We start from the raw sequence: 22,998 nt of genomic DNA, 5'->3' as shown, positions 1-22,998 counted from the left end.
GTTCCTACCTCTGTTCACCAATGAGGCTTTGTCATCCCACTCATCTTGTCAGTGAGTGGGGCATGTCCTCCCCCAGCCATGGCAATGGCGCCAAGCTGATGGAGGGGCAGGTGGATTACTGGACAGCAGCCCAGCCCACAGACAGGAAGAGAGACTTGAAGAAGAAAGACCTGCTTACCGCCAACAACACCCTCAAGTGCACCTTCCAGTTTCTCCTGGTCAGCAGGCTGCCAAGCAGTGGCCAGGCCAATGCAACACCCACCATGTGCATGGCAGTACTCACCAAGGAGAAGAAAAAGAAGGTGCTGTTTTTGCCTAAGAAAACCAAGGACAAGGTCTTGGAGTCCAAAATCGAAAAGGCAGTGCCTGGAGGGCATAGGCCACCTGATCTGCAGGGCAAAGAACCAGGAGAACATTCTGTGGTCCTCATCAAAGGGGTGGTGTGGAATGAAGTTCTTCCAGCTGGCAGCTCAGGGTCCTTCCGCATCCAGCACTTCCCCATCTGCATCTCCAGACATTCTGACTCCACCTTCCATCCCTGCCTGTGGCCCTGCTGAATCCATGCATGGGAGGGCCCACCTGCTTTTCTGTTAACCTTTCAGTTTAGTACTGAAACCGACCCTGGAAACACAAAGAGGAACCTTCTTAAGTACAAATGTGCTTACAACCCGGAAGCGAATGTGGGGCCCCCATTGGGAGCCCCAACTGCTCTGCTGATTAACCAGAACTCTCTGGAGCTCAGGCGGGCAGTGCTGAGCTGGAGAGTCATGGAAAGTGAGTTTTGGCCTTAGGACCCCTAACACTCCCAGCGAGAAGGGTTCTCCGTTCTTCACCTGCCTTTCCAGGAAGCCAGGACTCTGCCTCCACAGGACTCAGAGCTGGTGGTCAGATGCCAAGGACTGGCCTCTCATTGCGGGCATCCTGAGCAGAACATGGAGGCCAGTCAACCCAGCCCTGGGCCCCAGCTGCCAACCAGCCAAGTGTCCCCATACCATCCACTCGTGCTTCCCTAAAAAAATACCTGTGTGGTGCAGACCCCCGGGCACACCGCCTAGCAAGGGTGGGCAAACTTTTTACCTGCCTTTCTGAACAGGGACTCTGCTTTCGCCCTCATCTGTCTGTGTTATCACAGAACATTTGTTCCACCCAACAGGTGTGGGTCCAAGTATTTACCAGGTGAGCACCCTGTCCCTGCACAGCACAGTGGTCACTCGGCCCCCTACCTCCTGGGAGTCTTCAGGGCATTTCAAGTCTGTGAGTGCTTGTGCCTCTAAACACGGGGTGAACCTAGGGCCAAGCTCACAGGTTTATTGTAGAAACTCTGTTGGGTCCTCCCTGGAAAGTGCTCTCTGGGTGCCTGGGCAGTGGAGAGGTCTGCTGCACGGGCTGTGTTTGAGCTCATTGGTCATTTTCTCTGCCTCGTGACAAAGCCTCAACCTCATCTGTGATTCTCCACGAAGCCTTGGGCTAAGCTCTTTTCTCCTTAGATACAGAGATTGGAGATTCTATGAGAGATCTGTGTCCTGGGTGAAGGCAGAACCAAAAATCCCAGAAGTGAACAATGTGTCCCCATGCTAAGTTTATTCTTGACTAAAAGAATACAGAAAAGTGTGGGGAAAAATCTAAAATGCTAGATAAGGTCAGTACTGTGTAGTGGATGAAGGTAGGTGAATGAAACACAGGAGGGCATGTAAAAGAGCGTGTCTTACTGAGGAAAATATCGATATGTGTAAGAAACCACACGGATAGTTTAACTGCATGTATTTTAAGTTAAGGGAAAGTATCCTGTCTTGCAAAATAGAATGCATTAATTTTAAACCTGCCTCCAGAAATAGGAGCTGATAAATGAGAAGCAATAAATGATTTTTTAAAAATCAGATGAAAATTTGACAAATGGAAGTTATTGTTTGCTTTGTTAGACATATTATATCAGACTAACAGATAATACCCAGTCTTTTAAACAAAATAAATCATTACCACATACTACGCCACATAGGAAGTCTCCATAAATTCCAAAGAATATATCTATGTTTGTTCTCCATTGATATGTTCATGAACCATCATGCATGATGCCTATATGTTCTCTAACCATAGTGCACTAAGGTAAGAAGTTAATAATAAAGGATAGCTTAAAATTGCCAAATATCAGGATACTTAAGAAGATACAAGTGAAGCTGAAGTGAAGTATATTCTACATAAACATTGAGTCCAAAAGAAATCATGAGTGAAATTATGGAATACTCACAACTAAAAATCAACAAAGAAAAGTTGCAAATCAAAAGCAGCCATAAAAGACAGAGCTTTTTTAAAATAGACTTCTAAGGAAAGAATTACAGCTGGGAAGAGAGATCTAAGTATCCAAATAGTAAATTAGAGAGAGCAACAGAGTGACCTTGAAGAAACCAGGAAGGGGGAAAACATAAGGGAAGACATCAGTAAAACAAAGAATTTCAAAATAGCCTTCAATAAACTGGAAAACTGCTTCTCTAAAAATACTGGTAAAACAAACAGATTTCTAGCCAGACTAAGAAACAGAGAAGAATGCTGTGCACATAGTTCCAACAAGTGAGGTGAAACGGACCAATTCCTGGGAAGAAACAAACTGTACAACCTTCCTCAAGAGAAAGTGATGCCCTGACTAGTCTATTGAAGAAGTTGAATTAGTAGTTAAAGCATCTAATGAAGGGCATCCAGGCCCAGGTGGTTCACTGGAGAATTAAACAGAATAAATGAACAGGCACTTCACCAAAGAGGCTATAACATGTCGCATAAGCACTTGAAAAGTTAAACATCGTAAAACATTAGGAAAAGGTTAATTAAACCACAAGGAGAGTAACTAAAATACAAGACTGTGATAACACTTGATGCTGGGGTGGATGTGGAAAAACTCACTCATACAGTGCTGGTGGGAATGTAGACTACTACAGCCACTGGGGAAAGTAGTTTGGTTGTTTCTTATAAAACTAAACATGCAACTACCACACACCCCAGCAATTGCACTCCGAGGCATTTATTCCAGAGAAATAGAAACTTTCATCCACTCAAAAACCTGAGCACAAATGTTTATGGGAGCTTTGTCTTAAAACTTTCAAGCAATCTCTGAAATCCCTTATTGGGATTAATACCTAGAGTTTATAAGAAATGTCTGTCACATAAAAATGGGTAGAGTATAGGAAAAGGGAATTTCATAAAGGGAAACCCATAACGTTAACAAGATATGAAGAGATATTAAATTTCACTTGTAGTAAGATATGAAGAGATGTTAAATTGTACTTGTAGTCAGAGAAGTAAAGAGGTGCTCTTTACACCAGTCTGCATGACAGAATAGACTGTGATGATTTGAAGGTTTGGTGAGGCTATGGGACAAATGGGAACATGGGAGTGTAATCTAGTACAGGCACCTAGGAGGGCCATCTATAAGTACTTAGAAAAATTAAATTTGCTCTTATATATTTGAATATTCATATATATAATTTTGCGAGGTCAGGAGAGCATGAAGAATCACTGTAGGAGAACCTATAACATAGGACTCTCAACCTCAGGCTTGAAGTGATCACTTTTTGAATAACATTTCCTCGGCTGGGACACAGACGGAAAACCAGGCCTTCTGTGTCAAAATATAACCCCTCAGAGTCTAAGAGCATGAAGCTGGTTCTTCTGATCAGTGTCACTGGTGGGAATGGACCACTGGAAATATTTGCTAGAATAGATAGCAAAGAGGCACCTGGAATAAGTGGGTCCCAAACCTTATCCTGTCACTTCCATCTCAGAAATGTCAGCCTTTTTATGAGTATTTTCCCACTGACATAAACATCCTCACACGAAGTTATTTGCACGGTATATGTCTGTGACATGATGAAATGTGGCAAAGTGCTGTGATGGAGCCAAAAAAAAAAAAAGAAAAAGAAAATGGATCATCTGTGTACTTTCTTCTGTTGTTTTTTGCAAGTAAAACAATAACATAGGGAAAACAGACAAAAGTATCACTCTAAATGTACATAGAACCACATGAATATTTTCTGTAATTTTTAAAGTGTGACTATTAAGGATTAAATTTAAAAAAATAAAATATATGTAGAATAAATTGTGATCACCCGTGTTACTACTAAATCTTAAAATGCTGCCATTGCCTGCGTGTCTTTAAATAGGACATTAGGGTGACAGTTGGGAGACGGTTGAACTCCTGATTCCATCCCAGTTTTCCCTTTCCCAGAGCTTCTTACTATCAACCACTTTGTGCTTGTCCTTAAGTAGGTTTCAATAATTTTACTCAAAAGTTGTGTACACACAAGTTAACTTAGTGTTGATTTTGCATTTTTGAAATTTTATTTCAATAGCATCATTCAGAATGTATTCTAAAACTTGCTTTTTCACTCAAATCATGCTTTGAGATTTGTCCACATTGCCACACATACTCCAATCCATTACTTTTACTGCTTTACTAGGCATTTACTACCATGACTTTATTCTCCTGTTGAAGGACATTTAGGTTATTTCTAGTTTTCCACCATCATAAGCAATGCTGAAACGGACTTTCTGGTATCCGTCATGGGCACGTGAATGAAGCTTCTCTAGAGTATGTTGCTAAGAATGAATTTCTAGCAGGAAGGCCATCCACACCTTAGGTTTCACTAGTGGGTGCAACTTTACTGCCTGATTCAGCCATGCCCCCTCCTAGTTGCTGTGGATGTTGGCTGCTCATGGCTCCTGAGGGCCCTTTCCCTGTCCAGAGGGGGTAGGTGCTCCCCCTCCCGTGCCCTGGGACATAGGCTCAGCCAGAGGCCAGTAATGACTGGCACTGGGTAGACAAGGCTGGCTCCTTACCTCCAATGGGACTCACTCAATGGGTAAAATTCCTCTTCCAGATCCCCTCTCAAGACCAGGCTGAACGTAATCTGCTGAGTCCACATCTGCCTGGCTGAGGCCACAGAGAGAGATCCCGAGGCAAGCTGAGCCTTTATTTTATAGTGAGAGGTAAACAAGGTAGTGGTTTCTAGAGTTACATAGTTCTTGTGAGTTTCACTTGTTTTGACCATAGTTACACTTCCTGCACTTCCCTCAGCCCATTAGCTTCCCAGATAAGATCTAGAGAGCCTCATAAGGTCAAGCCTAATTATGCTAAGAGGACTGTGCCCTCTAAGCTGGGAATTGTTTGTGACTTTGCCCACAGGCCAGTCCGAGGCTTAACCCTATATCAGTTTCCCACAGCCAGTAATGACTGGCCTTGGGTAGACAATGCTGGCTCCTTCCCTCCAATCGGACTCACTCAATGGGTACAATTCCTCTTCCAGATCCCCTCTCAAGACCAGACTGAAAGTAATCTGCTGAGTCCACATCTCTGCTCACCTCCCTCCATCTTCTTTTTCGGAGGTCATTCCTTCACTAAACTCTGTCCCACTTCCCAGGAGTCACTGCTTGCAGGGAACCTGGCCCAAGATGACTAATATTGCCAAAGTCTCTCCAAAAGGGCTGCACCAATGTCCACAGTTAAGAGAGGCTTGAAGGCTGAGAAAGAGAAAGCCCTTCCTAGAGATGAGGTTGGGGAGGGGGAGAAGACAAAGTTGCTGAGATGAAAGAGCTTTGTGAATTCAGCAAACTGAATGAAAGCCAGTGTGTCTGAAGTGTGGGGAGCAGAAGAAAGAGAAGGACACTGGTTGAGGTTGGAGATGTATGTAGGAGCCGAGAATTAGACCTCATAGTCTGGTTTCCAATTTTTTTTTCTAATTGTAATAGGAAGTTTTGAAATGCTTTAAGCAGATAGTGATAGGGTTCAATTTAGACTAAGAAAATTCATCTGTGTATAGAGAGAATGGTTTGGGAAAAGATAAAAGAAGCAGGGATTTGAGTATTTACACAGCAAGGAGAGCAGATCATAAAAATTAGTGTCAACATAGAAAGTAAGAAACATAATGGAATTTTTAACACAACACTATGTGTGTCTATAAAACACACAGACATACAAAGACATAAATTATTCAAGCATACATGCCAATTTTGAAGTTGCTACTATGTGGAGGGACAGGAAGGAAATGGAGATTAGGTGTAATAAGAGACCATACAACCTGGACATTGTTTTGCAAGGAATAGTGGTGAGGAGGTGTCATGAAATGAGGCATGTGATTTATGGAGCCCTGAACCAAGAAAACAAAAATCAAAACAACAGCAACGACCCACCTCCCTACCCATTATTTTCCTTCACTCTGTGGTGACCCATGTCTGGGATAGGGAACAGTTTTTCTGAGAGAATTTCCAAATAATCCAACTTTTACCCACTAAGTAGGTTGAACTGAATGGCAGAGGCCTTCCTAGTGAATAATGCAGCATCTGAGTCAAGGAACCTGGAGGGAAGAGGAAGCAGAACCTCCCTGGAGCCTCATTAGTAAGGGCACAGATGGGGCAGTCTCATGCCTGACCTGGTGGGTGCTCCTGATGCTCCCTCTCAGCCTAGTTCCTCCTTTGGGATCAGAGATAATCCAGGGTAACATGTCTTGTTATTTCCCCTTTGCACCAGTTTATGACCTGGGAACCAAACTTCCATCATGTCTGGTCGTTCTGTGCCTAGGTGCCCAGGGCAGGAGTAGACACCCATTTGGTATCAATAAATGCCTGTGGATCAAAAGTTCTTGCTTGAATCCTTCCTTGAGTGGGGGCAAGGACCTTGGGATTTCCCTTGTCGTTTTTCTTCAAGTGCCCAGAGAAGCACATGGCATGCTCTGCAAATGCATTTGTCAGTTGGTGTTCAAAGAGTTTGCTGAGATGGTTTCTTTGTTTCCCTGTGTGGCCCTGAGAGACAAAATCTCAGTAGATAGAATAGAGTGGATGCTGGCTTTATCCAATGGCCTGCTTCTCTGAGGCGCTCTAGAGCCATATTCTTAGACACTGTTCAGGGCGATCCAACACCCAATGTTACTTACTGAGCAAGCTCTTTGGAGGGTAGTAGTTTCTCAGTGATTCCTATCTGAGTGAGGAGCTTGGAGGATGCCAATCCTTGCTGAAGGCTTAGCCACATGATCTCCCTTTAGGCACACAGTACTCATGTCTTCTGGGCCCCAAGACCTTGACTGAGCCCTTGGGACATTGAAAGGAAAGAATAATTCTTACCCAGGAGAAGTCCAGGATCTCAGCCCACTGAGAAACAGACAGAAGTAAAATCACCTCAAATCCCATCACCCAGAGACAATCACATGCAACACCCTATCTAATGAAAGAGAAACATGGTAACTAGTTGTACGGCCGCTACCCTTCCCATTGGCTAATCAGTGAGATATGCAAATTAACTGCCAGCCAAGATGGCGGCCGGCAGCCAGGCAGCTTGAAGGGAACAGGGAGGCTTCCTTGCTTCAGTGACGGAGGAATCCAAGCTTCTCCGCCTGCGCTGAGGGCCTCTTAGCTGGCAGTTTGAAACATTGTAACAAATATAGAAGCTAAACAAAACCCCAGAAACCGGCTTTAGTCAGCCAGGCTTCAGCCAGCAAGACCACAACATTGTTTCGAATACAGAAGGTAAGCAAAGGCCAGAAACCTGCTTTCAGCAGCCGAGCCTCAGAGAGAAAGCCGGCTCTCAGTTCCAGTGACAGGCATAGAATGTAAATAAATGCCAGAATAAAAAAAAAAGAAAAAAAGAAAAAAAGGAGAGGTTTGGAGCTTCAGTCGCCCACCAGCCTGTAAACAGCCCTCAGCCCCTCACCCAGACTGGCCAGGCACCCCAGTGGGGACCCCCACCCTGAAACAACAAGATGACGGCTAATTTGCATACTGAAGGCAGGCAGCAGCAGGCAAGGCTGTCTGAGGTTTGGGACCCAGATCCGTGACCCTGCTGGGCGGGGGGCAGTACTTGAGGCTGTCTGCGGTCTCGGGACCCAGATCCGTGACCCTGCCGGGCGGAGGGAAGTGCTTGAGGCTGTCCGAGGTCTGGGACCTGGATCCATGTCCTCGCGAGTGGGGCGGCAGTGCATGAGGCTGTCCGCGGTCCCAGGACCTGGATCTGTGACCCTGCCAGGCGGGGGGCACCACGAGAGGCTGTCTGCAGTCTGGGACCCGAATCTGTGGCCCTGCCGGGTGGGGGTCAGTGCTTGAGCCTGTCCACGGGACCAAGACACGGATCTGTGACCCTGCCAGGTGGGGGGCAGCCCTTGAGGCTGTTCACGGTCCTGTCACTTGGATCCGTGACCCTTCACGGCGGGGAGGCAGCCATCAGCACCCAGGAGTGACTGCGCAAGATCCGCCTCCTGGCCGAGAAGGTGCAGGATCGCAGGGACAGCCACCATGGTGGGCCAGACTGACATCTTTCTGGCCGCACCACAGGGGTTTGCGGATCTGCAAAGCCAGAGGCCTCTGGTGTGCACATCCCCCCTGGCATGCGAACATCCCCCAGCACACTGTCACCCTCCCGCACCTGCAACAGTTGCAAACCAAGGCATGCACAAGCTCCCCCCGCCTCTCTACCGCACTTCCATCAACCCGGCATGTCTAACACCCCCACAGGATGTGTACACATCCCCTCTGATGCGCTCACGTCCTTTGGAGAGTGTCTGGGTGTTCTGGGTGCTGAGAGTGGGCGCCTGTGAGATGACAGTGAGAGGGCGGAGTGGTGATGCCCTGTTCCCACGGAGGCCAGTGCAGCTACGAGATCACCTCTGGGGGGTTAATGCAGGTCCTGAGGCAGGAGCAGGTGCAGATAGACACACCTGGTGGGCACGGGCGGCCTTCGCTGAGGTGCCTTCAGTCAGCGTTCAAGATCAAGAACCCAGAGGCGGAGAGGAATTCTGTCCTCTCAGTGAAACAGTGGGATAGTCGGGGAGACTGTAGAGGAGGAATGTGCACTTTGGGTGCCAGCACCCATGAGTGAAGGCTGCCCTGACTGAGCCTTGCTTGCTTGGGGCCTAGCGCACTCCTGCCAGGCAACGGGTGACAGGACGTGCTTTTCCGAATTAATGAGAGAAAATGTTGATTCTCCTGCTGCCCACGAAGGTGGAAAGTGAAGTGGGGAGACATGTGGGGATTAGCAAGGTTCCCTGTCTGGGGGTTCCAAATCTGCTGTTGGTTTCTTTCACCACTGACTAGAGATATACAGAGTGCCCCCCAAAAATGTATACACACTTTGAATACCTACTAATTCCAATGGTTTTAAGCATAAGAAAGGAACAACAATGGAGCTGTTATCTGTTAAAAGTGTGGGCACAAACAGATAGTTGGACATTCCCTGAGGGGTCTCAGATTGGAGAGGGTGAAGGCCAGACTGAGGGGCCCCTTCTCCCCCCCTACCCCAGTGCACGAATTTCGTGCACCGGGCTACTAGCATTAGTATATTTGTCCCTAAGACAGTGGTTCTCAACCTTCCTAATGCCACGATCCTTTAATACAGTTCCTCATGTTGTGGTGACACCCAATTTCATTGTTACAAATTGAAAGTAATTAAAGCATAGAGATTAATCCCCAAAACAGTATGTAATTATATATGTGTTTTCCAATGCTCTTAGGCTACCCCTGTGAAAGGGTCATTCGACCCCAAAGGGGTCGCGACCGACAGGTTGAGAACCTCTGCTCTAGTAGTTTCCTGTGCATGTTGACATAGTTTCCATCTTGTCATTCTTATCTCACAAGAAATGTTTGTTGCTCATAAACATGCTGTAGACCATACTGCTTGAGAGTCCTATTTGACAGAGCAAGTCCCCTTCTTATATTCTTTTCAAGTGTTTCCTGATTTGTTTGCATATTTATGAGGGGCTGATGACTGTTTGCAGGCTGGCCACAGCCCATTCAGGGTGGGGGTCCCCGCTGGGGTGCCTGGCCACACTGGGTGAGGGGCTGAGGGCCGTTTTCAGGCTGGCCTCATCCCTTTCAGGGTTGGGTGGTCCTGCTGGGGTGCCTGGCCAGTCTGGGTGAGTGGCTGATGGCAGCTTGCAGGCTGGCCAAACCCCCCAGCGTGGACCCTCACCCCATGAGGGTGTGGCCAGCCTGGGTGAGTGGCTGATGGCTGTTTGCCTGCTGGCCACAGCCCCTTCAGGGTGGGGGTTCCCCCTGGGGTGCCTGACCAGTCTGGGTGAGGGGCTGATAGCTGTTTGCAAGCTGGCCACAGCCACTTCAGTGTGGGTGTCCCCACTGGGGTGCCTGGCCATCCTGGGTGAGGGGCTGAGGGCCGTTTTCAGGCTGGCCACAGACCCCAGCCACCCAAGCTCTCAGCAAGGCTGGCTGGAAGCAGGTCTGGGATTTATAGATTGTCCGACTCCCTGGGACCCATGACGGAGTCTGGAGTGTCCTCTCCTGGGGCATCTGTTGTATCCACCAGCAACTTGGCCAGAGTGGATCTCGCTTGGGGCCTCCAAATGTTATGGGGCGACCAGCGGAGATGACCAACAGGGACTCAGATCAAGATTTAGGAGCCTTTATTAAGCTGGCCAGTGACTACAGTTACAGCATCCTGCCTGAGGCTGAACTGCAGTGCCAACTACAGGAGTTACAGTGTTTTTATTTGCAAAACCCACAAAGTTATTTACAAAGCCTTGTTTACACAATTTGTTCCTGACTCAGTACAGCATCAGTACAGTGACCACCTTCCTATCTATGTGTCCTAGGAACAGAGAGCACAGCATGCCTCGACTGGCTGAAGCACCAGCACATTCCTATCTTTGTGTTCGAGGAAAAGACAGCATGGTATGCCCCGCCTGGCTGAAGTGCCAGATATGCAGCCCAGCACAGCATGAGGATGTTTATGTCAGTGGGAAAATACTCATAAAAAGGCTAATGTTCTTTAGATGGACCTTACGGATAAAGTTTGGGAACCCACTTATTCCAGGTGTCTCTTTGCTCCATTCCCACCCAGTGATGCTGATCAGAGGAACCAGCTTCATGCTCTTAGACTCAGAGGGGCTATATTTTGACACAGAAGGCCTGCTTTTCCCCCCTGTGTCCCAGCCAAGGAAATGTTATTCAAAAAGTGATCAGTTCAAGCTTGAGAATGAAAAGCCTATGTTATAGGTTCTCCTACGGTAATTCTTCATGTTCTTCGGTCTTAGCAAAATTATATATATGAATATCTTACCTAATAATAGACCAACATGTAAATTGACCATACCTTCGCTACACTAACCAGCCAATCAGGATAGTATGTAAATTAACCCAACAAAGATGGCGGTTAATTTGCATACGTAGGCTCCAAGAGGCAGAGCGAAGCCGGATGGCCCTGGGGCTGGAGCAGCGAAGCCGGACGGCTCCAGGGCCAGCTCTGTCCAGAGTCCAGCCAGAGCAAAGGCCTGAGTCCTGAGTGCCAGAGGCAAACCGGTACCAGCAGCCAAGGGAAGGGAAGGCCTATTGCACGAATCTCTTCATGCAACAGGCCTCTAGTCTACACTAATAAAAGACAAAGATGCTAATTGATCGTACCTTCGCTATGACCGAAGCCACGCCCACCAGCCAATCAGAGCGACTATATGCAATTAACCCAACCAAGATGGCGGCCAGCTGGCAGCCAAGGAGCTGGAGCGAGCAGAAGGCTTGGTTGCCCCGGTGATGGAGGAAGCCAAGCTTCCCGCAGGCCTCCGCTAAAGGCAACAAAGTTTCAATAACCCAACCAAGATTGTGGCTGGCAGCCAGGGAGCTGGAGCGAGAAGGAGGCTTGGTTGTCCCAGCAATGGAGGAAGCCAAGCTTCCTACAGGCCTCTGCTAAAGGCAACAAAGTTTCAATAACCCAACCAAGATGACGGTTGGCAGCCACAGAGCTGGAACGAGGAGGAGGCTTGGTTGCCCCAGGAATGGAGGAAGCCAAGCTTCCTGCAGGCTTCCGATAAGGGAACAAAGTTTCAATTATATGGGGTGTCCTAAAATACACGCAAGATTTGCAATTGAATTGAATTGCAAATCTTGCATGAAATTTGGGACACCCTATATATAGAAGATAAATATAGGGTGTCCTAAAATTCACGCAAGATTTGCAATTGAATTGAATTGCAAATCTTGTGTGTATTTTGGGACACCCTATAAATCCCAGACCTGCTTCCAGCCAGCCTCGCTGAGAGCTTGGGAGGATGGGGGCTGTGGCCAGCCTGCAAATGGCCCTCAGCCCCTCACCCAGGATGGCCAGGCACCCCAGTGGGGACCCCCACGCTGAAGTGGCTGTGGCCAGCTTTCAAACAGCCATCAGCCCCTCACCCAGACTGGTCAGGTACCCCAGGGGGAACCCCCACCCTGAAGGGGCTGTGGCCAACGGGCAAACAGCCATCAGCCACTCACCCAGGCTGGCCACACCCTCATGGGGTGAGGGTCCCCGCTGGGGGCTTGGCCAGCCTGCAAGCTGCCATCAGCCACTCACCCAGACTGGCCAGGCAACCCAGCAGAACCCCCCAACCCTGAAGCGGGTGTGGCCAGCCTGAAAATGGCCCTCACCCCTCACCCAGTGTGGCCAGGCAACCCAGCGGAGACCCCCACGCTGAATGGGCTGTGGCCAGCCTGCAAACAGTTATCAGCCCCTCACCCAGGCTGGCCAGGCACTCCTATATAATAAAATGGTAATATGCAAATTTACCCTAACAGCAGAACGACTGGGAATTACTGGTCACTATGACACACACTAACCACCAGGGGGCAGATGCTCAATGCAGGAGCTGCCCTCTGGTGGTCAGTGTGCTCCCACAGGGAGAGGTCTGCTCAGCCAAAAGCCAGACTGATGGCTGCCAGTACAATGGAGGTGGTGGGAGCCTCTCCCGCCTCCTCAGCAGAGCTAAGGATGTCGGACTGCAGCTTAGGTATGCTCCCCACTGGCAAGTGTACATCCCCCGAGGGCTCCCAGGCTGCCAGAGGGATGTCTGACTGCCAGCTTAGGCCGAATCCCCAGCAGGTGGTCATCCCCCGAGGAGTCTAAGACTGCGAGAGAGGACAGGCCCAGCCAAGGGACCCTCCGAGTCCAGAAATTATTGTACACTGGGCCTCTAGTTCAAATATATAAGAGCATATTTAATTTTTTAAAGTATGTACAGATGGCCCTCCTGGGTGCCTGTACTAGTTTACACTCCCATCACAGCCCATGATGTTCCTATTTGTCCCATAGCCTCACCAACATTTCCCATCAGAGCACTCTAATCAGTCAGGCAGATTGGTGTAAAGCACACCTCATTACTGCTCTGACTACAAGTACAATTTAACATCTCTTCATATCTTACTACAAGTGCAATTTAATATCTCTTCATATCTTGTTAACGTTTTGGGTTTTCCTTTATGAAATTCCCTTTTCATATACTCTTCCCATTTTATGTGACAGATATTTCTTATAAACTCTAGGTATTAACCCCAACAAGGGATTTCAGAGATCGCTTGCAAGTTTTAAGATAAAGCTCCCATAAACATTTGTGCTCAGGTTTTTGAGTGGATGAAAGTTTCTATTTCTCTGGGATAAATCCTCAGGAGTGCAATTGCTAGGTTGTGTGGTAGTTGCATGTTTAGTTTTATAAGAAACAAACAAACTACTTTTCCCAGTGGTTGTAACAGTCTACATTCCAACCAGCACTGTATGAGTTTGCTTCTCCACATCCTCCCCAGCATCAAGTGGTATCACAGTCTTTTACTTTAGTTAGTCTCTTTGTGGTTTAATTAACGTTTTCCTAATGTCTTATGATGTTGAACTTTTCAAGTGCTCATGCGACATGTTACAGCCTCTTCAGTGAAGTGTCTGTTCATTTATTCTGTTTAATTCTCCAGTGAACCACCTGGGCCTGGATGCCCTTCATTAGATGCTTTAACTACAAATTCAACTTCTTCAATAGACTAGTCAGGGCATCAGTTTCTCTTGAGGAAGTTTGTACAGTTTGTTTCTTCCCAGGAATTGGTCCGTTTCACCTCACTTGTTGGAACTATGTGCACAGCATTTTTCTCTGTTTCTTGGTCAGTCTGGCTAGAAATCTGTTTGTTTTACCAATATTTTTAGAGAAGCAGTTTTCTGGTTTGTTGAAGGCTATTTTGAAATTCTGTGTTTTACTGATTTCTGCCATTATGTTTCCCCCTTTCCTTGTTTCTTCAAGGTCACTCTGTTGCTCTCTCTAATTTACTATTTGGATACTTCAATCTCTCTTCCCATATTTAATTCTTTCATTAGAAGTCTATTTAAAACAAAAACCTATGTCTTTTAAAGCGGCTTTTGATTTGCACCTTTTCTTTATTGTTTTTTGTTGTGAGTATTTCATAATTTCACTCATGATTTCTTTTGAACTCAGGGTATATAGAATATATATCACTTCAGCTTCCATTGTATCTTCTTAAGTGTCCAGATATTTGGCGATTTTAAAGCTATCCTTTATTATTAACTTCTTACCTTAGTGTATTATGGTTAGAGAACATATAGGCATCAAGCATGATGGTTCATGAACATATCAATGGGGAACAAACATATATTTCTTCTTTGGAATTATTGAGACTTCCTATGTGGCATAGTACGTGGTAATGATTTATTTTGTTTAAAAGACTGGGTATTATCTGTTAGTCTGATATAATAGGTATAACAAAGCAAACAGTAACTTCCATTGGTCAAATTTTCTTCTGATTTAAAAAAAATCATTTATTGCTTCTCATTTAATAGGTCCTATTTCTGGAGGCAGGTTTAAAATTAATGCATTCTATTTTGCAAGACAGGATACTTTCCCTTAACTTAAAATACATGCAGTTAAAGGTATCCGTGTGGTTTCTTACACATATCGATATTTTCCTCAGCAAGACATGCTCTTTAATATGCCCTCCTATGTTTCATTAACCTACCTTTATGCACTACACAGTACTGACCCTATCTAGTATTTTAGATTTTTTCACACCATTTCTGTATTCTTTTAGTCAAGAATAAACTTATCACGGGGCCACATTGTTCACTTCTGGGATTTTTGGTTCTGGCTTCACCCAGGACACGGATCTCTCATAGAATCTCCAAACTCTGTATTGAAGGAGAAAAGAGCTTAGCCCAAGGCTTTGTGGAGTATCACAGATGAGGTTGAAACTTTGTCACGATGAAGAGAAAATGGCCAATGAGCTCAACCACAGCCCGTGCAGCAGACCTCTCCACTGCCCAGGCACCCAGAGAGCACTTTCCAGGGAGGACCCAACTGAGTTTCTACAATAAACCTGTGAGCTTGGCCCTAGGTTCACCCCGTGTTTAGAGGCACAAGCACTCACAGACTTGAAATGCCCTGAAGACTTCCAGCAAGTAGAGGGGTGAGTGACCACTGTGCTGTGCAGGGACAGGGTGCTCACCTGGTAAATACTTGGACCCACACCTGTTGGGTGGAACAAATGTTCTGTGATAACACAGACAGATGAGGGCGAAAGAAGAGTCCCTGCTCAGGAAGGCAGGCAGCTGGTATTGCACCAGTTTGTCTAGTTGGTGTGCCTGGGGGTCTGCACCACCCAGGTATTTTTTAGGAAAGCACGAGTGGATTGTGTGGGGCCACTTGGCAGGTTGGCAGCTGGGGCCCGGGGCTGGGTTGACTGGCCCCCATGTTCTGCTCAGGATGCTCACAATGGGAGGCCAGTCCTTGGCATCTGACCACCAGCTCTGAGTCCTGTGCAGGCAGAGTCCTGGCTTCAGGAAGTGCAGGTGGAGAAGGGAGAACTTTTCTCGCCTGTAGTGTTAGGTGTCCTGAGGCCAAAACTCACCTTCCATGATTCTCCAGCTCAGCCTGCCCGCCTGACTTCCAGAGAGTTCTGGTTAATCAGCAGAGCAGTTGGGGCTCCCAATGGGGGCCCCACATTAGCTTCCGGGTTGTGAGCACATTTGTACTTAAGAAGGTTTCTCTTTGTATTTCCAGGGTCGGTTTCTGTACTAAACTGAAAGGTTAACAGAAAAGCAGGTGGGCACTCCCGTGCTTGGCATCAGGAGGGCCACAGGAAGGGCTGGAAGGTGGCGTCAGAATGTCTGGAGGTGCAGAAGAAAAAGTGCTGGACGCGAGAGGACCCCTGAGCTGCCAGCTGGAACATTACGTCATTCCACACCACACCTTTGATGAGGACCCGCAGAATGTTCTCCTGGTGCTTCGCCCTGCAGATAAGGCGGCTTATGCTCTCCAGGCACTGGCTTTTGGATTTTGGACTCCATGACCTTGTCCTTGGTTTTCTTGGGTAAAAACAGCATCTTCTTTTTCTTCTCCTTGGTGAGTACTGTCATGCACATGGTGGGTGTTGCTGCAGCCTCATCACTACTGTGCAGCCTGCTGAACTGGAGAGACTGGAAGGTGCACTTGAGGGTGTTGTTGGCGGTAGGCAGGTCTTTCCTCTTCGAGTCTCTCTTCCTGTCTGTGGGCTGGGCTGCTGTCCAGTAATCCACCTGCCTCTCCATCAGCCTGGTGCCATCGCCCTGGCTGGGGGAGGACGAGCCCCACTCACTGACAAGATCAGTAGGATGACAAGGCCTCATTGTTGAACAGAGGTAGGGACAGAGGGAAGGAGAAAAGCATGCTGCAGCCCAAGGGGGACTATCATCTGAGTCTCCCAAGGTGTCTGAAAACTGTTGCACCATCCCAACTTTCATCTGGCTCCCTGAGAAGATGAACTATAAGGACTCCTCATTGGGCCTCTTCTGCTTGTAAGAAAGCAGGGCTTCCTCGATGGGAAGCTGGGAGGCACAGTTCTCCCTATGATGTACTGTGTGATTCTCATCATGATGCCCAGTGTGTCCTGTATGGTGCTATGGGCCTCCAGGTTGTAGAACAGGTCCCACCAGGCCAGGTCCTGGAAGAAGCTGTTGTAGCAGTAATGCATGGAGCCCAAGTACCTGGCCACAAGGTTGGAACCCAGAGGGATGACCAGGAAGTGCACATAGCCTGGCCAGTCGAGCATCTTATAGGACAGCAGCTCCAGGAAGACCCGCAGCACAGCGCTGAAGTAGTGATGTGCCCTTCCACCAGGATCTTCACCCGCTTCGAGGGCTGGAATTATCATTACAGTATCTCTGTATCTGCCAGATGATGGAGCTGAAGGCCACCAGGACGTCAGCCATGAAGCAGGTGCACAGCACAGGCAGCGTGTGCCACTGCAGGGTGTCCTAGGGGAACTGCTCCTGCCAATCAGAGGTGTTGACAAGGATGATGTTCTCTGGCAGCTGGTCATCAGAGATGAGGATGTGGTTCAGCTGGTTGTACCTGGTCTTCCTGGGGATCTGCAGCTGGCTCCCTGGGTCTGTGCATGCTCATTGTCTGGGCTCTTGGCTTACTTGTTCTATGGCTGTGCCCTCTGCCACTCTTTCAGGTACTTGCCCAGCCATGGTGGCTGGCATCCTTTCCCTTGGCCTTGGTTGAGGGGATGAGAGACTCAGTCTTGGTGATGTGCCTACTTGGCAACAGCTTCTTGGTGAAAATGTCCAGGGCTGAGGTCTCTGCCTCTGGGCTGTCCTTTGGCAGGGCTGTTTGCTCCCCTGGGTGGGCATGCTTTGGGGCTCTAAGTGGGAGACATTGTCACTTGGTTATTGCTGACTGAGCTTGGTCTTCTTGGGCACTTCAGCTGGACTAGGAGGCTCCTTTGTTTTGCTTTGTTTGTTTTGTTAACCCTCACCAGAGGTTATTTTTCCACTGATTTTTTAAAGAAAGTTGAAGGGAGGGCGAGAGACAGAAAGTTAGAGAACATCGATGTGAGACACATGGATTGCTTGCCCCCTCCATGTGCCATGACCAGAGCTGGGGATCAAGCCTGTAATTGAGACAGTTGTGCCCGTGGCCAGATTTGAACCCGGGTCCCTTTACTCCCTGCGCCAACACACTAGCACTCAGCGAAACCAGCTAGGACTCGGAAGCTCTTCCAGGCTCTGGGCACCATGGATGCTCCCCATATCCACTTTTGAACTGAAATGTGACAGGCCTTCGCAGTATGGCCTGAGCTTGGGTTTGGTGGTGATGAGTAGGCTGTCATCTTCTTCCCTGTCTGGGCTGCTGTCATTGGTTCTCCAGCATGTTAGACAGAAGGTGCAGGTCCTCCTCCACTTGGGGCCATGATCTGCAGGGTCCTGCTCAGGGTCCATGGCCTCCTCTGACACTTGGGCCCTGCTCAGCAAAGCTACAACTTTCTGCTTGTCATAGACCTTGTGGTGACTTTCAATAGTCACTGCTTCCTGATCCAGGTCCTACCCATGTGTCTCCTGCTCAGAGAAGCTCTCATACTCCTCCTTAGAGTAGTGATTTGTAGACTTGGTCTTGGGCCAGCTAGCATGGCACTGTCCTCATGGTGAATGAAATGGTTAGACATGGAGGAGGTCCTGATTCAAGGAACTTTGGGGGAGGGGATGCTGTGGACCACCAAGTCTGAAACACTGTCACTGGGCTGTTTGATGCCCAAGGGCCCATGTGTTTTCTTGCGTTTTGGCCCAACTTGCAGGCTCCTGTTGGCTCCAGGCACTGTGGATGCTCCCCTTCTTTGTCTGGGAGCTGGAGTGTGCCAAGCCTTCAAAGAACAGTCTGAGCTTGGGCTTGGGGGTTCTGAGGGTGCTGTTATCATCCTCCATGTGTGGTGCACGTTCCCTGGGATTTTTCAGTGTGTTGAAAGAAGTTCCAGGTCCCACTCCAACTCAGGGAAATGCTCTGCTGTGTCCTGCTCGAGTACACAGCCTCCTCTAACACTTTGAACTTTCCCAGCCATGCCACAACTTTTTCCTTGATATTTTGTGGCCTGGTAATGGACGTCTTTCCTAATATCCGTGGCCTCTGCTTCTTGGGCATCCCCAAGTCAATGCCTTCTTCAGCCAGGTCCGGTCCATGGGTGGCATTGTTGCTAGCCTGTTATGCCAGGGTCCAGCCACAGTGGTCCAGGGGTTCCAAAGGTGTGGATGGCATCGGTGAAGAATGAAGGACACCGAGATAGCAATCAGATGATTAGCATATTCAGGCTCTTTTCTATTGTATTGTTACAGCTGTATTTATACTATTTGATCCTAAAAGCCTGCCTCTATAGTTACATCATGGTATGTTTTGGGTCCTCCTTTTTTACCTTTTACAGTTCCTTGTTTCTTATCTGACCTTTGCTAAAAATCTTTTCTCTATCTAGCTCTGTTGATTTTAATCTTATCTATTGTCTATGTTTCTACATTCTATTCTAAAGGTTAGTCTCTGTGTTTCATTATAAGGGATAGTTTGTTATTTCTATTCCAAGGTCACTATTCTACTGACTGTTAAGCTATAGGTAATAACTGAAAGAGATTAAAGGTTATGTCCTTTTAGCCTTGCTGGTGGTCTTCCTTGGGACTGCCCTGCTTCGGCGGGTTTTTAGGGGTATAGGCTTTCGTACTTTCTCTGGTGGGTAGACCCCTGGGGATGTGGTTCTAGCAAGTCCTAAATTTATTGCTAACAGTCTTAGTCAAAGTTCCTCATAAGGAGTACACGGTATTTCTGTAACACTAGGGGGTTTTACTGATTTATTCCCTTCCCTAGTCCCATTAATCCCTAACTCCAGGGAAACATTCCCACCTGGGGAAACAACCTTTCTCAGGGAGGTGGCCCTGGTTAGAACACATAGCACTAAGAAGGGGAGCAAACATATTAAGAACAGTATGCCATATACTTAAGGTCCCTTGGAACATATGCTGTGCAGATGTTTCTTCCCTGCAGAGATTGCGTCAAGCAGCAAGGATGGAAGGGTTTCCAGCACTGTTGCTCAGAGGAGAAGCTCTGATATACCCCCTCGGAGTAATTAACCCTTGACTTAGCCTTGCATCTGGCCTGTATGGCACTGTCCTCCCAGTGGATGTGCTGGTTGGACAGGGAAGGATCCAGATCTCAGTCACTTTGGCAGAAGCCTCCTTGATGCTGCTGCAGAGGCACAGCCACTAGCCACCCTTCAAGGGTCGCTGCCTGACCTCAGCCATGTGGATGGCGCCCATAGGCATTGTCTTATAGCTCCAAATGGTCTGGTTCTTAAAGCGCTTCCTCCAGTGCAACAGGACCTGTAGCTTGTTGCCTTCTCACAGAAGAAGTGGGGGTCCTGCAGTGAGGTCAGCCCCAGGTTTGTCTCCATTTGTCCACTGCGGAACATACTCCTGTAGGATGTGCTTGGAGCCCTGCATTTTCACTGTGATCACCATGGACATGAGGTTGGAGCCCTACATCTTCATGGCAATCACCATGGAGATGAGGTCCTTCTCCAGCTCTTTGAATACCATCATCTTCATTAAGGTCAGGCTGCACAACCTGGGCATGACTCTGAGGCTGGGGGTGTCCAACTCCTGGGTAGCAAACAGGTTTTTGGGCACTGGTGTGTTGAGCCTTGGCACGGAGGTGGGGGAGCTGTTGGTGTGGAGACAGGGACTGTGGGCATCAAGGTAGCTGCAGCTGCTTGCACCATACAGGTTCTTTCTGCTTTCTGGCAGAAGCCTCCTTGATGCTGCTGCAGAGGCAGAACCCCTGGCCACCCTTTAGGGGTCGCTGCCTGACCTCGGCCATGTGGATGGTGCCCACAGGGAGTGTCTTGTAGGTCCAGATGGTCTGGTACTTAAAACGCTTCCTACAGTGCAAGAGGTCCTGTAGCTTGTTGCCTTCTCTCTTGAAGTAGTGGGGGTCCTGCAGTGATGTCAGCTCCTGGTTTGTCTCCAGTTGTCCACTGGAGAACATACTCCCGTAGGATATGCTTGGAGCCCTGCATTTTCACTGTGATCACCATTGACATGAGGTTGGAGCCCTGCATCTTCATGGCAATCACCATGGAGATGAGGTCCTTCTCCACCTCTTTGAGGACCACCATCTCCATTAAAGTCAGGTTGCACAACCTGGGAACAAATATGAGGCTGGGGCTGTCCAACTCCCGGGTAGCAAACAGGTTCTTGGGCATTGGTGTGTTGAACGTGGGCACAGGGGTGGGGAGCGCGAGGTGTGGAGACAAGGACTGTGGGCAGCAAGGTAGCTGCATCTGCTTACACCATACAGGTCCTTTCTGCATTCTGAGGAAATGGTTTCTCTTCCTGTGTTGGGACAGAGGAGGGACATTCCCTCAGGGGCAGCTTATAAACTGCCAGGTGGGTTGGGGGCTGTAGTTCAGACCAGTCCCCTAAGCACTCAGTGATTGTTGTCAAGAGGTGGGACACGAGTGATACAAGGACAGTGTGTGTGAAAAGGGACCACATGCTCACTGACTAGCTCAGGGAAGGCCTGTGTAGTGTTCCTGCAAACTCAGAGACCTATTGTTATCACAAAGGATGTTCTGAAATGAAAATTATTAAACTAAAAGCAGTTTATGGTGGGTAGTCATGTCCTAAACTAAAAGCAGTTTAAGGTGGGTAGTCATGTCCTAGGCTGGCATCTTCCCTGACAAAGGTCAATCTTTACCTTAACTGAACCTGTCTATTGCCTTTTGGCATCTACAATAACATATAATTTGGAATGTCAAAGGAATTTACCTTTTCCCGTATCCCTCAAAGCATAGGCAATGCTCTGCGGAGACTACAAATCCCCTCATTGTTACTGAGTACATTATTGACTTGAAACTATTCTATATCACCTATAGGATGTATAATAGGTACGTCTGTGTCATTTTACTGTCTATCCAGTTACAGAGGATTCCCCACTTTGATTTCTCCGGGATCCCTAATGTATCACCCCTGGATTTCATGTTACCACCATACATCTCCTATTTTGATTGTAACGTATAAAATAAGGTGCAAAACTGCCAGAGAGCATTATCTCAATCTGCTGAGATTTTCTTCCTGCCAATTGTTGACAATGGGACTTAAATAAACTCACAAAAATTCTTCACAGATGTGAGTGTTTCTTACTTTGACATTTACTTGGCGTAGTGGGTCAGGATTCCAAAAAAGCTCACCCAGGACCATCCTGTGGACCTGGTGTTAGGATTCAACAAAGGACCCATTGAACTGCTGATTCCCTATCCATCGGGTGAACCTGATGAGTTGTGAATTAAATCCAGGAATATTCCCTTGCTGGTGGTAGAGGGTTAGATTTATTTGAGCTGTATTTTTAAATACTCCAGGTAGAACTAAGAATAAGTGTTGATAGAACTTAAGTTAAGAAAAGACAGTAGGAAAAAATGGGTGGCTGGTGTTAAATTGTGGCTTTCCAACTGGAATTGCTTTCTGAGAATCTGAGCAAACAAAACCATTGCCGTATAAATTAGAGTTGAACTCAATCAGCTCCAAAAGTACAGGGCGATGTCATGTCCTTCCTCCAGCCCGAGTATTAGGTATTCTTAGGGGACTTAGAATCTCTGTGGAGGTGTGAGGTCATTCCTCATGTCGTGCAGGAGTCCCAGAGCAAAATTTCAGCTCAACTGTAATTAAAGTGACTGGTTCTGGTGGGGGAGCACCCATAAGGTTTGGTCAACCGTTCCCTGACCCTCTAGTTGTTTAGACAGCAGGGAGGTAAACCGAGGCACATCAGAGGGTTGAATGGTACTTGAGGGGTGAGACCCTCATGGAGCTCAACCCATAAGCAACACATGTTGACCAACTACAATATAACAATCCTACAAAATTTGCTCAGATTCTGCAGATATCAGAAACAAAAACAAACAAAAAACAACACACACACACTCACACACACACGCAACTACAAAACAATAACAACAAAACACAACTAAAATTAACATGGGAAGTTGTGCCTCCAAGTCCAGGAGATGCCAGGTCCCAGCCCTCATTAATACTCCTGATGGGAAGCTTTTACTTGCAAGTGCTTTACAGAAATGGGAAGATTCAACTAGAAAATATCCTCCTAAAAATGGCCAAATGCAGTTTTATTTGCATGCTTCAATTAATTTTTTGGCATGTAATAAAAATTAGGAAAATGCCAAGTCTAACATTAAACTGAATGAATGAATGGAAGCATTTCTTGATTTGGAAATCAGGAGATTCTAAGAAGCACATATAAATTCTTTTAAAAACAATTAAGGAATTAGAAGTTTTAGAGACTGTCCCTGAACTCTTCTGAAGGTAATAAATGCCAACACCCCATTCATCCGCCTTCTTTAGCTCCCCCACTATATCCTTCATCCTTTCTCATCCCTTCTTCCTTCCCCTTCAGTCCCCTCCCCTACCACTCCCTA

The 22,998-nt window shown here is 47.4% G+C and overlaps 1 pseudogene; it reads right to left on the bottom strand.

The window, feature by feature from the left end:
• Positions 1–15,843: 15,843 nt before the first annotated feature.
• On the bottom strand, positions 15,844–20,589 carry LOC102417314 (annotated as a pseudogene).
• Between the last annotated feature and the right edge of the window lie 2,409 nt (positions 20,590–22,998).

Source organism: Myotis lucifugus, unplaced genomic scaffold (assembly GCF_000147115.1).
Source record: "Myotis lucifugus unplaced genomic scaffold, Myoluc2.0 scaffold_199, whole genome shotgun sequence".
Taxonomy (NCBI): domain Eukaryota; kingdom Metazoa; phylum Chordata; class Mammalia; order Chiroptera; family Vespertilionidae; genus Myotis; species Myotis lucifugus.
Note: the sequence above shows the minus strand (reverse complement) of the source record. Positions and strands in the feature narration are given on the sequence as shown.